Genomic DNA, 14,551 nt, shown 5'->3' with positions numbered 1-14,551 from the left:
AGTACATGAAATCTGTTTGTAAACCATGACTTCTGGTTTAGCTGTTTGAACTTAGCTATTTCCTTCTACTGTTTTTTATTAGGGATAATTTTATTGTGTCTATTGGAATTAGCAAAGTCCAGGGTCAAATCCAGAAGATGTAATAAACCATCTAGGACAGACATGTCAAACTTGCGACGTCACAAGTGGGTGGGGTTTCAGTATGATGCATCTAGCCCATGGGCCAGCAGTTTGACATGCCTGATCTAGGAAATATTAGCAGCCAAATGTGAATTTAAAGAGCTAAACAGGTTAGAGTCATTACGGCAAAAAAAAAAAAACAAATTCAAGAGAACAGTCCAAAGTACAATCAAATGTTCCAAGAGTTAAAGAGACAGAATGTCAAGATCAGAGTTTGCTCAAAATTAAACTGTTGTTCTCAGCAATCAGCAGTTTTCAATCTTTCTATAATAAGAGTTTCTATTTTCGAAAAAAAATGGTTTTGGTTTGCCTTGTTATAAAAATAGACACCAAAATGTCCACATGCAGATGCCAGTGTTATGGAGAAGTCAAGTTGAGCTGATGTTTATTTCTTCCAAACTGACAGCCTTCAAATCTAAAATGGATGGTAATTTCCATGAACTTCTTTCTGTTCTTTCCTGAAAAAGAGGAGTCTGAGGTAATAGAAGCAAGATTCAACTATATAAGATAAAGAAAAAACATGAAACCCTATGTAGCGGGTTGAATAAGAGCACCATTGTGATATTATATTTATTTATTTTATCCTGCTTTTATTATTTTTTATAAATAACTCAAAGCATTAAACACACTTAATACATATCCCTCCTCCTAATTCTGATTAAAATGGCAAACACAATTTATATTACATCATAAGAAGTATAACTTTCAAATCATGAAAAGAAATAATTCAGAAATTTTGATGGCCTAAATCTGTGGTGGCAAACCTATGGCACAGGTGCCACAGGTGGCACACAGAGACCTCTCTGTGGGCACATGCGCCATTGCCCCAGTCCTAGGCCTTCAACTTGGTTTTATAAAACCTTTTCGCTTTAGGCCTCCACCACCATGTACCCCCCCAAAAAAGGTTCAATCAATCAATCAATCAATCTCAACTTCTCGCGGGGAAAAAAAAGTTCTCGCGAAGTTGGAATTGATTGATTGAACTTTTTACTCCCACCCAGTCTGCTGTTACCACTGCAGCCACGTGCACCCAATGGACCATGCCCACCCAATGGGCCACACCCACCCAATGGGCCACGCCCACCTGGCACCCGATGATACGTAAGTGGGTTTTGGGTTGCAGTTTGGGCACTCAGTCTCTAAAAGGTTCGTCATCACTGGCCTAAATCAATGTTTCCCAATCTTTTTCCTTTATTTATTTATTTATTTATTTATTTATTTATTTATTTATTTATTTATTTATTTATTTATTTATTTATTTATAATGAGACTTGTATGCCGCCCTATCTCCCAAAGGACTCAGGGCGGCTAACAACAATAAAATACAAATAAATACAAATATTAAAAAAGAATTAAATTGTGTCAAAGTCCCACTGAAACCAATAAAAACATTTAAAATCATAATTAAAAACCCCATTATCATCTTTCATTACCGAAATGAAAGAACGTCTTATCTAACTTTGATAAATCTTAAATTAAATCCCTTCTTTCAGTAATGTCATAATTTTGAACAGTCATTTAATAAATGATCATAACTCAATTACTACCTGTATTATAAAAACAATATCAATCAATGATCTTAACTACCATTTCAACAAATTATTGTTGATAATTTCACCAATTTTTAACTTAATAGGAATATTTGGAAGATTTTTGAATATATTTTAGTACACGTGGCAATCTTTAAATCAATTTAAAAGTCCGTGTTGTGATGGGTAATTGATTTGGATATCAATACCCAAGAAAAAGCACTTTTATCCAACTTTGAGTAATTTACCCAGGTTTGGGATGCGCTCACCAACATGATCTCTTCCAGCTTTGATTCTATGATTCTATCCTTCAGCATTTCTTCCATATAGGTTTTATCATATTCTCTGGACTGAGCTGTTGAAGCAGATATATTTGCCAGTGAACACTATTTCAGTCTTTTAATATTGGCTTTCTCCTGGTTGAGTTGGTTGCATGGCTAGCACCCACCACACTTTCTTGGCAGTTCTAATTCCAAATATGAAACACAGTTTGGAGCATCACACCTCAACCTACCCACCCCTGCCCTTTTATAGATATGCACAATATACATGTCACATGTTTGTGAGTAGCTATTCTCATGTAGCTAGTGAAAGCTTATTCTCATCCATGGGCTGACTCAATCTGGGCTAGTCCATGTCAACAGATTGCATTTTTAAAAATGTTTTAATCTTTTCTTCCCCTTTCATTTTTGCAAACCACATGGTGTTCCCTTAAAAAAAAGCCACCCAAATCAAACTCTCTACTCTCCCCCTCCCTACATTCTTTGCCATCATGGTGCCAGCAATTTATTAAAGATGAATGTACTCATTGTTGCTAAGCAACAGGTCTCGGCACAGGACAATCAGAGAATGCAGTGTGCTGGCAACCTGATGGGAAATGTGCTTGGAAAAGTTGCCCAGAATTGAGTACCACCCTCAAAGCTGGGTACAAAGGTCCTTCTGAGCCTTTCTGCATAATTATGTAAGGCATGCCCCAAATACCATTTTTTTAAAGGAAAAAAAAACAAACCTCACTGCATCAGCTCCATAAGATAGAATTAGAAAATGGCAGTAAAGCACCACAAGTGCATGTAATGGATCTGGGAAGGAATAGCTTATACTGCTTGCTTTTTTTGAAAGGTATACGAACTGCATGCTGTCTGTTTTCTGTGGTAGTTGTATTTACAAATTACTTAGGTCAGAGCTAAGGCTGAGGCTCACTTATTAGATGGGGAGAGGGAATGCAGCTACAGTGGGTAAGTAATGGAGTCAAATGGAGAGGGCTGCTTCACATACTTGGACAAAGCTGGGGTTTTCTTTTTTCTGATAGAGTGAGGATGGGGTTTTTCTTGTTAACATTATAATCAGACTTTATAGAGCTTATTCTACAAAGGTCCTGTGCTCTCCAGTTCAAAATGGTGGGAAGTTGAGATCAGGTGGGGGGGGAAAGAGATTTGAGGTTACATAAACAGCTCTGCCACGATCCATCTGGAAGAATATTTGAAGAGAGTGAAAACGAAGAGATGTGGATGTAGTTCTACTGGATGTGAGGTGCAGAAATCAAAACAACCATTAGATGGCAGCAAAGAAGTTTTGGATTTTCCCTAGTGGAGGAAACATACTTGGGAATAATTCAGATTGTTATCCAAGAAGCTGTTTCTTTATTCATTTGCTAGTAATATGTATCATATTATTTTCTTCAACAAAGTTCAAGAACTTAGTTGGGTTATAAATATGTAATATACAATAATTAATCTAAACAGAAAGTTGCATTAATAACACTAAAAAGTAAATTCCCAAAATCTTTGTAATGCTCTTTCAACGTTGTCTGAAGAACCACATCATTCAATGTTCTAGACAATACTGAACCCTGGAGATCTATGTTTTCCATGAGATACTGCAGGGCCTTCACTTGCCAGTTTGCTGTTTATTGAATAGGGAGGGATCAGTTGGCTTCCCCTAAGGGTGACAAGGTCTCTGAATGAAAAAAAGAAAAAGAAAAAAAAAGTACACTAGAGATTCTGAACACATAAGGAAGGAGAGATGCATGTATCAAATAAGTTGGAACCAGACTGTGCATATGGAAATGTGGAATCCCCAGTTATTATATTTAGAAATCTTTCTTCACCTTTCTTAATAAAGTGGGCATTATACTATTGGAAGGAAGGATTTAAATGAATTGGACACTGCACTAGCAAAGATTTGAGGGAAAGATATCTGTTCATCCCATTCTCCTAATAACTTAGCTATGAAATACGTGCACGCACACACACACACACACACACACACAGACACACACACACACACGTTAAATCTCCCATGAGCAATGCAGCTGTTAGGGTTTTAGCTGGCTCTAAAACATCTATTCACTATATACGTGCAATTCATTCAGAGTCACACACTGTCTTGAGTTACTGTCAAAAGGCAATTCAAATATGATCCTGCAGCAGAATGAGTTTGAATGCCAGCTTGGACTAAGGCTAGGGAATACAACTTTGAGAACCTGACTTCAAATCTCACATGACTATAAAAGGTAGGCAGGTGGAAAGGAGAGAAGAAATGTTGATAGATCGAGTAAAACAAGTCTTTAGGGAATAGAAAACTGACCTTCAGAAAACAATTAATGTATTGGCAGAACACTGTGTGTTCGAGATCTCTCATTATTTAAGGCACACTTAAAACTAAAATAGAAGCAAACAATCCTGCCTCCCTTCTGTATTTTGGACCTACCTGCAAATTTTAAGCTGATCTGAACAAAGATCTGTTCTCCTATGTAAAAGGCTAGGTGCACTAATGAAACAAAAGAGTAACAATTTAAACAGAAATTTGCAGCTGTCTAACGGAGCTGTGTGAAATGCAGACCTATGTCTTGCCAGATATTTCTTCTATAGGCAGTACATGTTATTCAGCTCCAATTCCATGTAAAGTAACCTAGGGGTAGGGTGTGTATGTGTTATTGTATCTTCATGTCTCTAAATACGCATCTCTGTGTTTGTGAAATTCTCCCTTCCCTCTCCTTCTGCAATAAAGAAAAAGAAATGCCTCATGATGGGTGTGGGGTGTGGGAGGATCTCTGTGTGTGGAAGGGGAAACTGTAGTTGCTCTAAGGTAAATGGAGGAAACGTCTGGTTCAATTTGGAATGGCTCTTGTTTGGGGCCAGAAGAAGCCATTGTCAGATACTTTTAGGAAGCAAGAGAGAGAAGAAAGCTGAAGGTGTGCATGCCCCAGGAGGTAAATACTGTTAGACCTTGTTTGGCAACTACCTCATTTAGTGACCATTTGCAGTGATAGTGATGAAAAAGAAACTCTGTGACCAAATTTTGCAGATATGTTAAGCAAAGCTGAAATGGGATTGTAAGCACAGTCACAGATTCATTTAGCAACCATTTCACTCAATGAGTGAGTTGCTGGTCCCAACTGTGGTTGCTAAACAAGGACTACCTGTAAAAATAGTGAAATTGGAACCCTGAAGATGGAAGATCAAGGGTGAGGTGGTCAGTGAGTGAGTAAGTAGGAAGTACTTTGTTTCCCATCATTTTCCATCTCTGATTGTGAACCATGCTTATTGTAAAACATCAGTGGAGAAACTAAAGCAGAGATTCTTACCAGAGAATAAGAGAGTACCGAGAAGCACATGATTTGAGTTAAGTATGGGCCCGCATGCATTATTAAGCTGCCTGACATGATCAGAATTTTGTCTTCTGGGCCACTTGGTCAGAACAGAGTGATTTATTTATTGGGGGAATGGGTGCACCAACATTGGATGTAAATGTCCCTTTTCAAGCAGTGAGGGGAAAGACCTATGAAAGGGCAAAACACTTGGCTCTTATATTGAATCCCAACAAATGAACATTCAATACATACACAGAGGTGTTCTGCTACTTGGTATTTCCTTAGGAAACTGGGTGGAGACTGTAGACAGAGGCAGGATTTACTTGGGAGAATAGCATTTTGCTTGAGGGGCAGCATTTTTTAAGACAACCATTGGCAGACTTGAGGAAATTGGGTGAGTTGGATAAGGTTCTTCACCTATCCACTGTGCATCAGAGGGTACACCCAGATAGCTATCATTCTTGCCAGCTTATATTTGATATTTTATCCAGAAGTGTTTTCATGAACTGTACATTTGGCTTGGATCCATTTGTGAGTCATGTATTCATTGCATTTTTCTACATCCAGCCATCCTCTCAAAATGAAGTCCAGGATGCCGTGCGTTGGCTTCTAAGAGCCTTGAGCATAATTAAGCCGGCTTAGCTTCAGAAATGTGACTTTAGATCATAAGCTTTGAGGCTATGATCAATAGCCTTGCCCTGAAGTAAGGGCATTCAGGAATATTTCCAACTCTAGAAATTCTGGGAGTTGTAGTCCAAATACATCTGTAGGGCAGAAATGGGGAAAATTGCCTGTAGCCACTTGTAACCATCAGGGACTTTTATCCATAACTATCTCCCATCAAAGCTAGGAACTATCACCATATCTGTGGCTATGGAAGTGAGTTTGATAAGTGAAATGCATTTAGATAAAATAGTCCTGACAATTACCTATTCAGAACTCTTATTGTCAAATGAATTCAACGGTTTATGAAGTATTATGACAGAAGAAGAAGAAAAACAATTATTTCTTTTTGCTTTCCATATTCCTCAATATATTTCATGGGGAAAAAACCTGGCCCCAAAGTCCACTGGTCAAACTAAAGGCAGGCAGAATTAAGATATAGAATGTTAACGTATGTCAGGAATAAATGAGTGCCACAAAGGAGTATAATCTGTTTTTCTAATATGACCACAAGCAGAGTGTTAGTGGAATTAGGCCGACAGCTGCTACGTTATTTTTTCCTCTTTCAACCCCCCCTTCTTTGCCACCCCTCCTCCCAATCACTCCACGCGCCAGTAGGAAAAAAAAACACAGCACCCACCACCATCCTATTTCTCTGCCTCCATTCTGCGGTTTTTCCGCAGGCACTGCTGCCGAGTTGGCAGTCCTTCGGCGTCACACCTTACTGCTTTTCAAGATTGCTCCATAGAGAGCTGGGGAAAATGGCAATTTTGTGTTGATGCCGCTTGGCAGCGGGGGAAGAGTGAAGAAAAAGTTGGAACCCGTGCCAAGGCTTCCCTAGGGAGAGATTGGAAAGATAGAGAGAGACAGGCATAGTGAAAGTTCAAACACACACACATCACATACATGAAATACAGTTGACTACTTATGCATGTTCCATGTTGAAATCAACAAACTTCATTCTAAACATATAAACATGCAAATACATGATGTGATGGAAAGATGGGAAGAGAAGGTGTTGAAAGTGTGTTCTTTTCTGTGTGTTTGTGTATGTTGCTTAATATTTTTTTTTTTGGATAGCAGTAGAATGCAGTATGCAAATGAGATTGTTATTACCGCAATGTTCATCAAGCTGAGCTGAGAAGACATTAATAGCCTGATGAATATGCATGTGAATTTGTTAATTAAGTTAATTATTCTGCTGAAAATGCATTCGTCTTCCAAGGACATTCTCCCAATGATTTCTACATGCTCCACTCATTAGTCATGCTATATTTTATCAGTGAAATGAGTTTGCTTAAGTTGTAAAAAAAAAAAAAAGAGGAAAAGGAAATATAAAATAAACGAATGAATTAAAAAGGGAGGCGATAAAGGGTAAAAGTGTCAAAAATAAATAGCTAAAAAATTTAAAGTGACAAATACCAAACAAAAGTTTGAAGGACTCTGTAGTTTGGAAACAACAATGTATTTTTGCTGGAGGAAGGAGCTATGAGGGTAATCCAAGTGCAGTCAATTTACTTTTCCGTCTGTCCATCTCTCTTTTTTAACTTCTGTCTTTTGTTTGATGAAAAAAAAAACTTTTTTTTTTATTCTGGTGCCAAATTTCCAACACATTAATTAATTGTTGTAGCCAATTAACTGTAGTTGTGCAAATGAGTTTAGCACTAATTACCATGCAGTGCTTGTAATCACATAAAAACTTGCTGAGAGAGAGAAGGAGGGGGAGAGAAGAGAGAAAGATAGGGGGGAAAAGGAGGAAAGAAGAGCTGATAAGGGTTGAGTATTGTCAGCTTAAAACAATGGTGCATGTGGATACTCTAAATTAGGGTCCCCAGAATTACAGAGCCACCAGAACAATAATAATAAAAAAATGGAAGGGGTTCTACTCAATAATCTAAGTATGGTATGGAGCCCTGAAAATATCTAGGGAGTGGCTTGATAGGTGACCAGGTGGAGTCTAGCCATTGCATCATTCTGTTTTTTAATGAAGGCAAGTATTCAGAAGAAAAAATGTCTGCCCGTATATATGGTTTCACTTAAAAACAATCAAATATTTAACGGCTGTGTTTGATTTTTAATATAACAAAATTTTCCGTTATATTACACCATCTTGATTGTGACAAAATATTGTTACTCTCCTTGGGGCTATTTTTAGATTGAGAATTGCTTGTTGTTTGTTTCAGTCTAGCTATTGCTGACCAGCCCAAATAAGAAAGATCCCAGAAAGAAGGTTGAACCTATGATTCTGTGGTGTAATAATAGCTTTCCCCAGCCTGCAGTTCTCCAGAGGTTTCATGGTCCGGCTAACTGAAAACTATGGGAATTTTATTCATGCAGAAGACATGATCTTGGAGAAGAGTAAATTTGGTATGAGTAACATTGGAAACATACCAAGGGAAGACACAAAGTTATGATAGTCCCAAGTGAATACTGTATACATCAGAATAAGCCTACTGAAATGGCCACCCAAGGCCAAATCCACATGAGAGGGTCCAAAGATTTCTTGTTGGAATGGATCATTAAAAAAAGAACACATGGAATTGGGAGAAGAGACTCTTCTTACTACGTTACATATGCAATACTTCAGTAGATAGCTATTCTTGATTATCATGTTCAGAATCTGATCATCATATAAAGTTCAGAGCATGGAGGATAATACTGTATGTTTCCATTGCTCTCTTTTGGCCCACTTTTCAAAGAGAGCAGGCATTTCTGCTTTATTTGGACATCCAAAACTGGCCATTCATTTATTAGGTAATAAATCTAGAGAAGGATTTATATTAAACTAGAACTCATGCTGTGCTATAAATTATAAAAATTCTATGAATGTGAAGCTGTGGGAGGTTATCAGCAATATTACAGAGAGGAGGCGCATCAGTAAAAGTACATTTTTACAGTCAATTATTGAAAAAATCAAATATGTTTTTGCCATGAAAAAAATTCCATATATATGCCTATATGTTAGCATATTAACGAACTAATTACTTCACTGAATTACTTTCTTCTACCAATTCCCACACTGACAGAAATAGGGTGTATAAAGAAAGAATAAAAATCCCAATATTTCTATTGAAAAGAATTTCCATACTGGTTGTTGCATGCTATATAATAGACAAGTTGTATTTGTGTGTGTGTGTATCTCAATTTACAGTATAGTACAGAAACATTAGGGATGCGGTGGCTCAGTGGGTTAGGACGCTGAGCTTGTCGATCAGAAGGTCGGCAGTTTGGTGGGTCGAATCCCGAGTGCCGCATAACAAAGTGAGTGCCTGTTACTCGTCCCAGCTTCTGCCAACCTAGCAGTTCGAAAGCACGTAAAAATGCAAGTAGAAAAATAGGGACCACTACGGTGGGAAGGTAACAGCGTTCTGTGCGCCTTTGGCGTCTAGTCATGCCAGCCACATGACCACGGAGACATCCTCGGACAAGCGCTGACTCTTCGGCTTTGAAACAGAGATGAGCACCGGCCCCTAGAGTTGGAAACGACTAGCACGCATGTGCGGGGGAACCTTTACCTTTACCTTTACAGAAACATTAGATATATCATAAAGCAATAATTAATGCATTAAAATAAATGAACTTACTGCTTTAAAATAACAACAATAATAGGCATTTTAAAAGTCCAAAGACACCAATTATACAAAAGGTTTAAAAATAAACTAGTGGGATTAAGAAGAGAATGCATATTTACAAATGTAGATGTTTAAGCATGCAATATAGGCCAAGGGTAGGCAACCTTGGCTCTTTTATGACTCGTGGACTTCTGGCTCAGGAATTCTGGGAGTTGAAGTCCATGAGTCATAAAAGAGCCAAGGTTGCTTACCTCTGTTATAGGCATATATAGAAATATAAAGGTAAAGGTAAAGGTTCCCCCGCATATGCATGCTAGTCGTTTCCGACTCTAGGGGCCGGTGCTCATCTCCGTTTCAAAGCCGAAGAGCCAGCGCTTGTCCAAGGATGTCTCCGTGGTCATGTGGCCGGCATGACTAGACGCCAAAGGCGCACGGAACGCTGTTACCTTCCCACCACAGTGTTTCCTATTTTTCTACTTGCATTTTTACGTGCTTTCGAACTGCTAGGTTGGCAGAAGCTGGGACGAGTAACAGGCACTCACTCTGCTACACAGCACTCGGGATTCGACCCGCCAAACTGCCGACCTTCTGATCGACAAGCTCAGCGTCCTAACCCACTGAGCCACCATGTCCTTTTTATAGAAATATACTTGTTTATAAAAGTCTGTCAATATCCAGCTCGAGAATCCAAATTCTGTCTCCAAAAATTTTATTCTTTATTGAATACACTGCACGGTAACGTTGAAGCAAAACCAACTATGCCAAAGCAAAACTAAGTATGAAGTTCCAACACCAATTTATAGACTTAAAATAATTTTCCCAGTCAAACCTTAACATCTTACATAGTCCATATAAACAAGTTCACTTTGTTATGGGAACCGTCTGTTTCAAATCCACACCTGATATTATGTCCTTGAAAAAGTTTCAGGCTCTCACGGTCTTCAGTGAAACTGTAGAAGTTTTCTTTCTCCATCTAACACACTTGAAAATAACACCTCCCTGTCTTACTCTAAAGGCAAGTTGAAATGCAGAGGAACATAGCTGCCAAACTTTCATCCTCGACAAAGTCATTCATTCATTCAGTCAGTCAGTCAGTCAGTCAATCAGTCAGTAACTGTCTGTCTGTCTATCTATCCCTCTATTAGTCAGTCAATCTCTTTCTCTATCTCTATCTCTCTATCTATCCCGCTATCAGTCAATCTCTCTCCTATTCATCTATAGATGCTGTATACAAAAACTACTCAGAAACAATGCTTCAGAAATGCATGAACACAGCACCTCTCTGCTATTCATTAAAGCAGCCCTTCTTTTTTTACGTTCCATGCCAGTCTTTAAAAAAAGGCACAGCTGGATTTCCTCCTCCCCCCTTCATTTTCAACAGACACCTGAAAAAAACAACACTTACTTTAATGAAAAGCTGAAATATGCATTTCTGAATCATTTCTGAAGAACATTTGCATGCAGGGAAGCCTTGTCTGCTTGTGCTACACCATATGGCTGAGTAAACAGTATGTGCCTGCATGCCACTTGTGCAAATTGCAAGGAATGAAGAGTTACCACACTTAAATTATAGCTGGAAAGCAGCATTCTCCAACTTGTGCCTTCTGGGAATGTAGTTGCCAACCAGCCACCAGTGTTTGGCATGTATTTTCTGTGTTGCCGGACCTTATTTTTAAGTGATGGAGTGCCTTGCATTTGCAACTGCTGTACAACTCTAAGTAACTGGTTACATCTGAGACATTGCCACTCAGATGAGGTCATTTTTGAATTCCTATAATATTACTGACAGAGAGAAGGATTCTCCTTTGCCACGATGCTATTTAGAATTAAAACTGTTCTTCTTTTATAACAAACCACTATGATGTGCTACTCTGTGAGTGATGGAAGCTTAGGACAGACTGCACAGTCATGGCTACAGGTGTGTTTGCACCAAGTTCTCTACCTCAGTGTATGATTCAAGATTCTTACAAACATGAAGAAGTTTTAATGCAACACTAAGGGATAAGGTACAGACTACTGGAAGTTGTGATAGGAACTTCCTGCCCAAATTTATTAGTTACTTCATAAAGATGGAGTCTTCTAGAATGCTTTTAATCTCTTCTTCCTTGGGTTTTTGCAACCTGGATTTGGCTGTCATTTATGAGATAAGCTAATGATGAACTACTGTCCTCTCTGTCAGTTGTTTATGCCTAAAATCTTCCCATTATTTTCCCAGTTTCCCAAAAGCATTTTACAAGTTGTAAGGATCTGAAAAATATAAATACAGATTTTAGGATTGAGTAATCTTTGGATTAGATAACAAAAAAAGAAACAAGGGCTCAAGCATACCAACTGCCTAAAACTCTTTAAAACAGACATATTTTCTTTGCCCTTGACAGTTCTTGTGCTCCCAGGAAAACACTATATTCAGGCTCTGAAATGCTTCCTTAGAATTGATTTCAGAGCACTGAGCAGCCCTAAACATAAGAGATACCAATGTGGTACATCAGTAAATACATAGACAATTATTACTTTCCAAGCTACATTAGTTTAAGCCTTCAAATATTGTCTATGCCCCTGAGCATTGCAGAAACAGCAACTTACAGATTTTAATCTACATATCCAGGGCAGTTGCATCCCCATGCAAACTTAGTACAGAATGAAACCAAGTTTCAGCATATATTGTGTGTAAAGAAAATAATTCTATAGATCCTTCATTTACTTAGGAAAGTTGCCCATACTGAAAAATTCCATAGCTGTACAAGATGGCATGCTTCTTGATTCCTATTCAGCCTGGTACTGCCACTATCAGCCCACTAAAAATCACAAAACACTCTTATATCTCAATCTATGTAAGGAATAGGATACCAAGAAAACCTAATAGCACATTTAGATGAGCATTCCCACCTAATTGGGTTGAGTGTACTTTCTTTAAATTCTCTTTGCATTCCTTTTCCAGTTAAAGAGCAATCTTCTCTGTTCACTTCATCCTACCTTGAATCTCACACCACATCCCAATAGCATGCCTTCCAGATCACACAGGAAATGCTGAAAAAATGGAATTGTAAAGGCATTTATCATTTGAAGCCTAATATCCAAGCGATTTCTAGAGCTGCAAATTTCTAGAAGAGTCTCCACTGCACTCCAGTGCTTCCCTGAACTTCTCTAGATATTGACATTAAGCTGTGGTCCACCAGTCCTTAAGCTGATAGAAAAGTATGGCAGCATAAACTGTGCTGATTCCATTGCTAATCCCTATTTTGCCATAATAATGAGGCTGACAAATTGTGATGCTCTAACATTTAATGCATGACAAGTCATTGGTGGATTGTCTTGATTTTCATTATTCTCTAACCAATTGTCACTTTCTACTGACACTTATTTTTCTAAGAACCAATAATCTTTTAGAGAGATACTTAAGACAATGGGTTGAGCTAACTGTCAAATTGTATGACTAATGGCTAGCAGTTACAGGCAGTTTGGTCTAGTACAGGGGTAGGCAACCTTGGCTCTTTTATGACTCGTGGACTTCAATTCCCAGAATTCCTGAGCCAGCATGGCTGGCTCAGGAATTCTGGGAGTTGAAGTCCACGAGTCATAAAAGAGCTAAGGTTGCCTAGCCCTGGTCTAGTAGACACCAGGCTAGAAAACAGGAGACTGAATTGTAATCCCACTTTAGATATAAAAGCCTGCTGGGTGACTTTGGTTCAGTCACTGTCTCTCAGCCCAACCCATCTCACATGGAAGGGAAACTAGGAGGAGGGAAGAGTATTAGGTATGTTTACTGCCTTGAGTTAGTTATAAAAATAATAAAGACAGTATATAAATGAAATAAGATGCTAGAAGGGAGGTCATGTAATGTGAGGGATCTCTCTCCCAATGCACTTTCCAATCCATGCTCCATGTTGGAAAAATTTGGCTTTTTTCCTAGTTTAGATCAATTTCCTATGAAGCACTGAACTCCTTCAAAAGAAGGCTAAACCAGTTTTTTAAAAGTAGATCTAATATGCTTTCAAAAAAATGTTAAGCCCATGTTCATAATAAGCTCACATAAAACCTGACAAGCTCAATGAAAAAAATGCTTTCTAGAGTTATACCTTTGGAGAAGCGATGTGCCCCATCGTTTCTACCTACCTAATCAAAATGGCTAAGGAGAACAATACTAGAGAGGATGTTTGTGCCAGCACTTTAAAGACACAAAAATAATTAGGATAACTGGATAGCATCTCGAATCACCTTAGCAACCAAATGACCAGGAGATGAGGAAAAACACTACTGTAATACAGCAACAAATAAAAACCTTCATTTGCCTCAAGAGTGGGCTGAGGATAAGACAAATGCAGGGTTCATGAAGCCATGGCAGAAAGAAGTGTCACTGAGGCATGTTCGTGTTATGGTAAGGGCCAAATAAGAAATAGTGTCTTGTAGAATCAAGACAGCGTTTAAGGGCAAACATCCAAGGTTTTAGTTGGCAGACAGAACAGGAAGGCTGCCAGACACCACAAAACTGGATTTTCACATTCTGAAAAAAGAAAAATGAAACACAGTGGCATTTAAAGGACAATTAAATCTTGGATCTAAAATTACACATGTTCCACCTATATATGCTTATGTAATCATCATCATCATCAACAACAACATCAACAAATCACGTATCTCATATTTTTCTCTCAAGATATCTAACATCTTGATAAGTGGAATAGGAGACAATATAGCCCAAAGTATTGTGTAACAAACCAACCATAGCTTTAGATTGCAGTGTATTTTAAAGGATAGAGATTACCGGATGGCAATTTGTGGTACAACTTTCTCTCTTTCCTGAAAACATTGCTTCTAAACCTGCAATTTAATTTTGTAGAATAGTGTTCTGTCAGGTAAATGGCTGGAGTTTAAATGACTTTTCTCCACACTCCAGAATTAGCTGAGATAGCTCTGCTTACACAATAAACAAATAAAGAACCAAATCACCACTCTGTCTAGTCTAGACCTTCTATTCCTTCTGAAAGGCATTGGTTCTTCAAGGAGTTGGGCCATCC

At 38.3% G+C, this 14,551-nt stretch overlaps 1 long non-coding RNA gene across 1 annotated transcript; it reads right to left on the bottom strand.

Moving 5' to 3' along the window:
• Positions 1 to 3,338: 3,338 nt before the first annotated feature.
• Positions 3,339 to 12,536, bottom strand: LOC308679157. Its single transcript, XR_014028713.1, has 3 exons — positions 12,423 to 12,536; positions 11,597 to 11,783; positions 3,339 to 3,665 (listed from the first exon to the last, which is right to left on the bottom strand). It is a non-coding gene; the product is annotated as an uncharacterized lncRNA (long non-coding RNA).
• Between the last annotated feature and the right edge of the window lie 2,015 nt (positions 12,537 to 14,551).

This window comes from Vipera berus (genome assembly GCF_964194415.1).
Source record: "Vipera berus genome assembly, chromosome: Z".
In the NCBI taxonomy this organism is placed as follows: domain Eukaryota; kingdom Metazoa; phylum Chordata; class Lepidosauria; order Squamata; family Viperidae; genus Vipera; species Vipera berus.
Note: the sequence above shows the minus strand (reverse complement) of the source record. Positions and strands in the feature narration are given on the sequence as shown.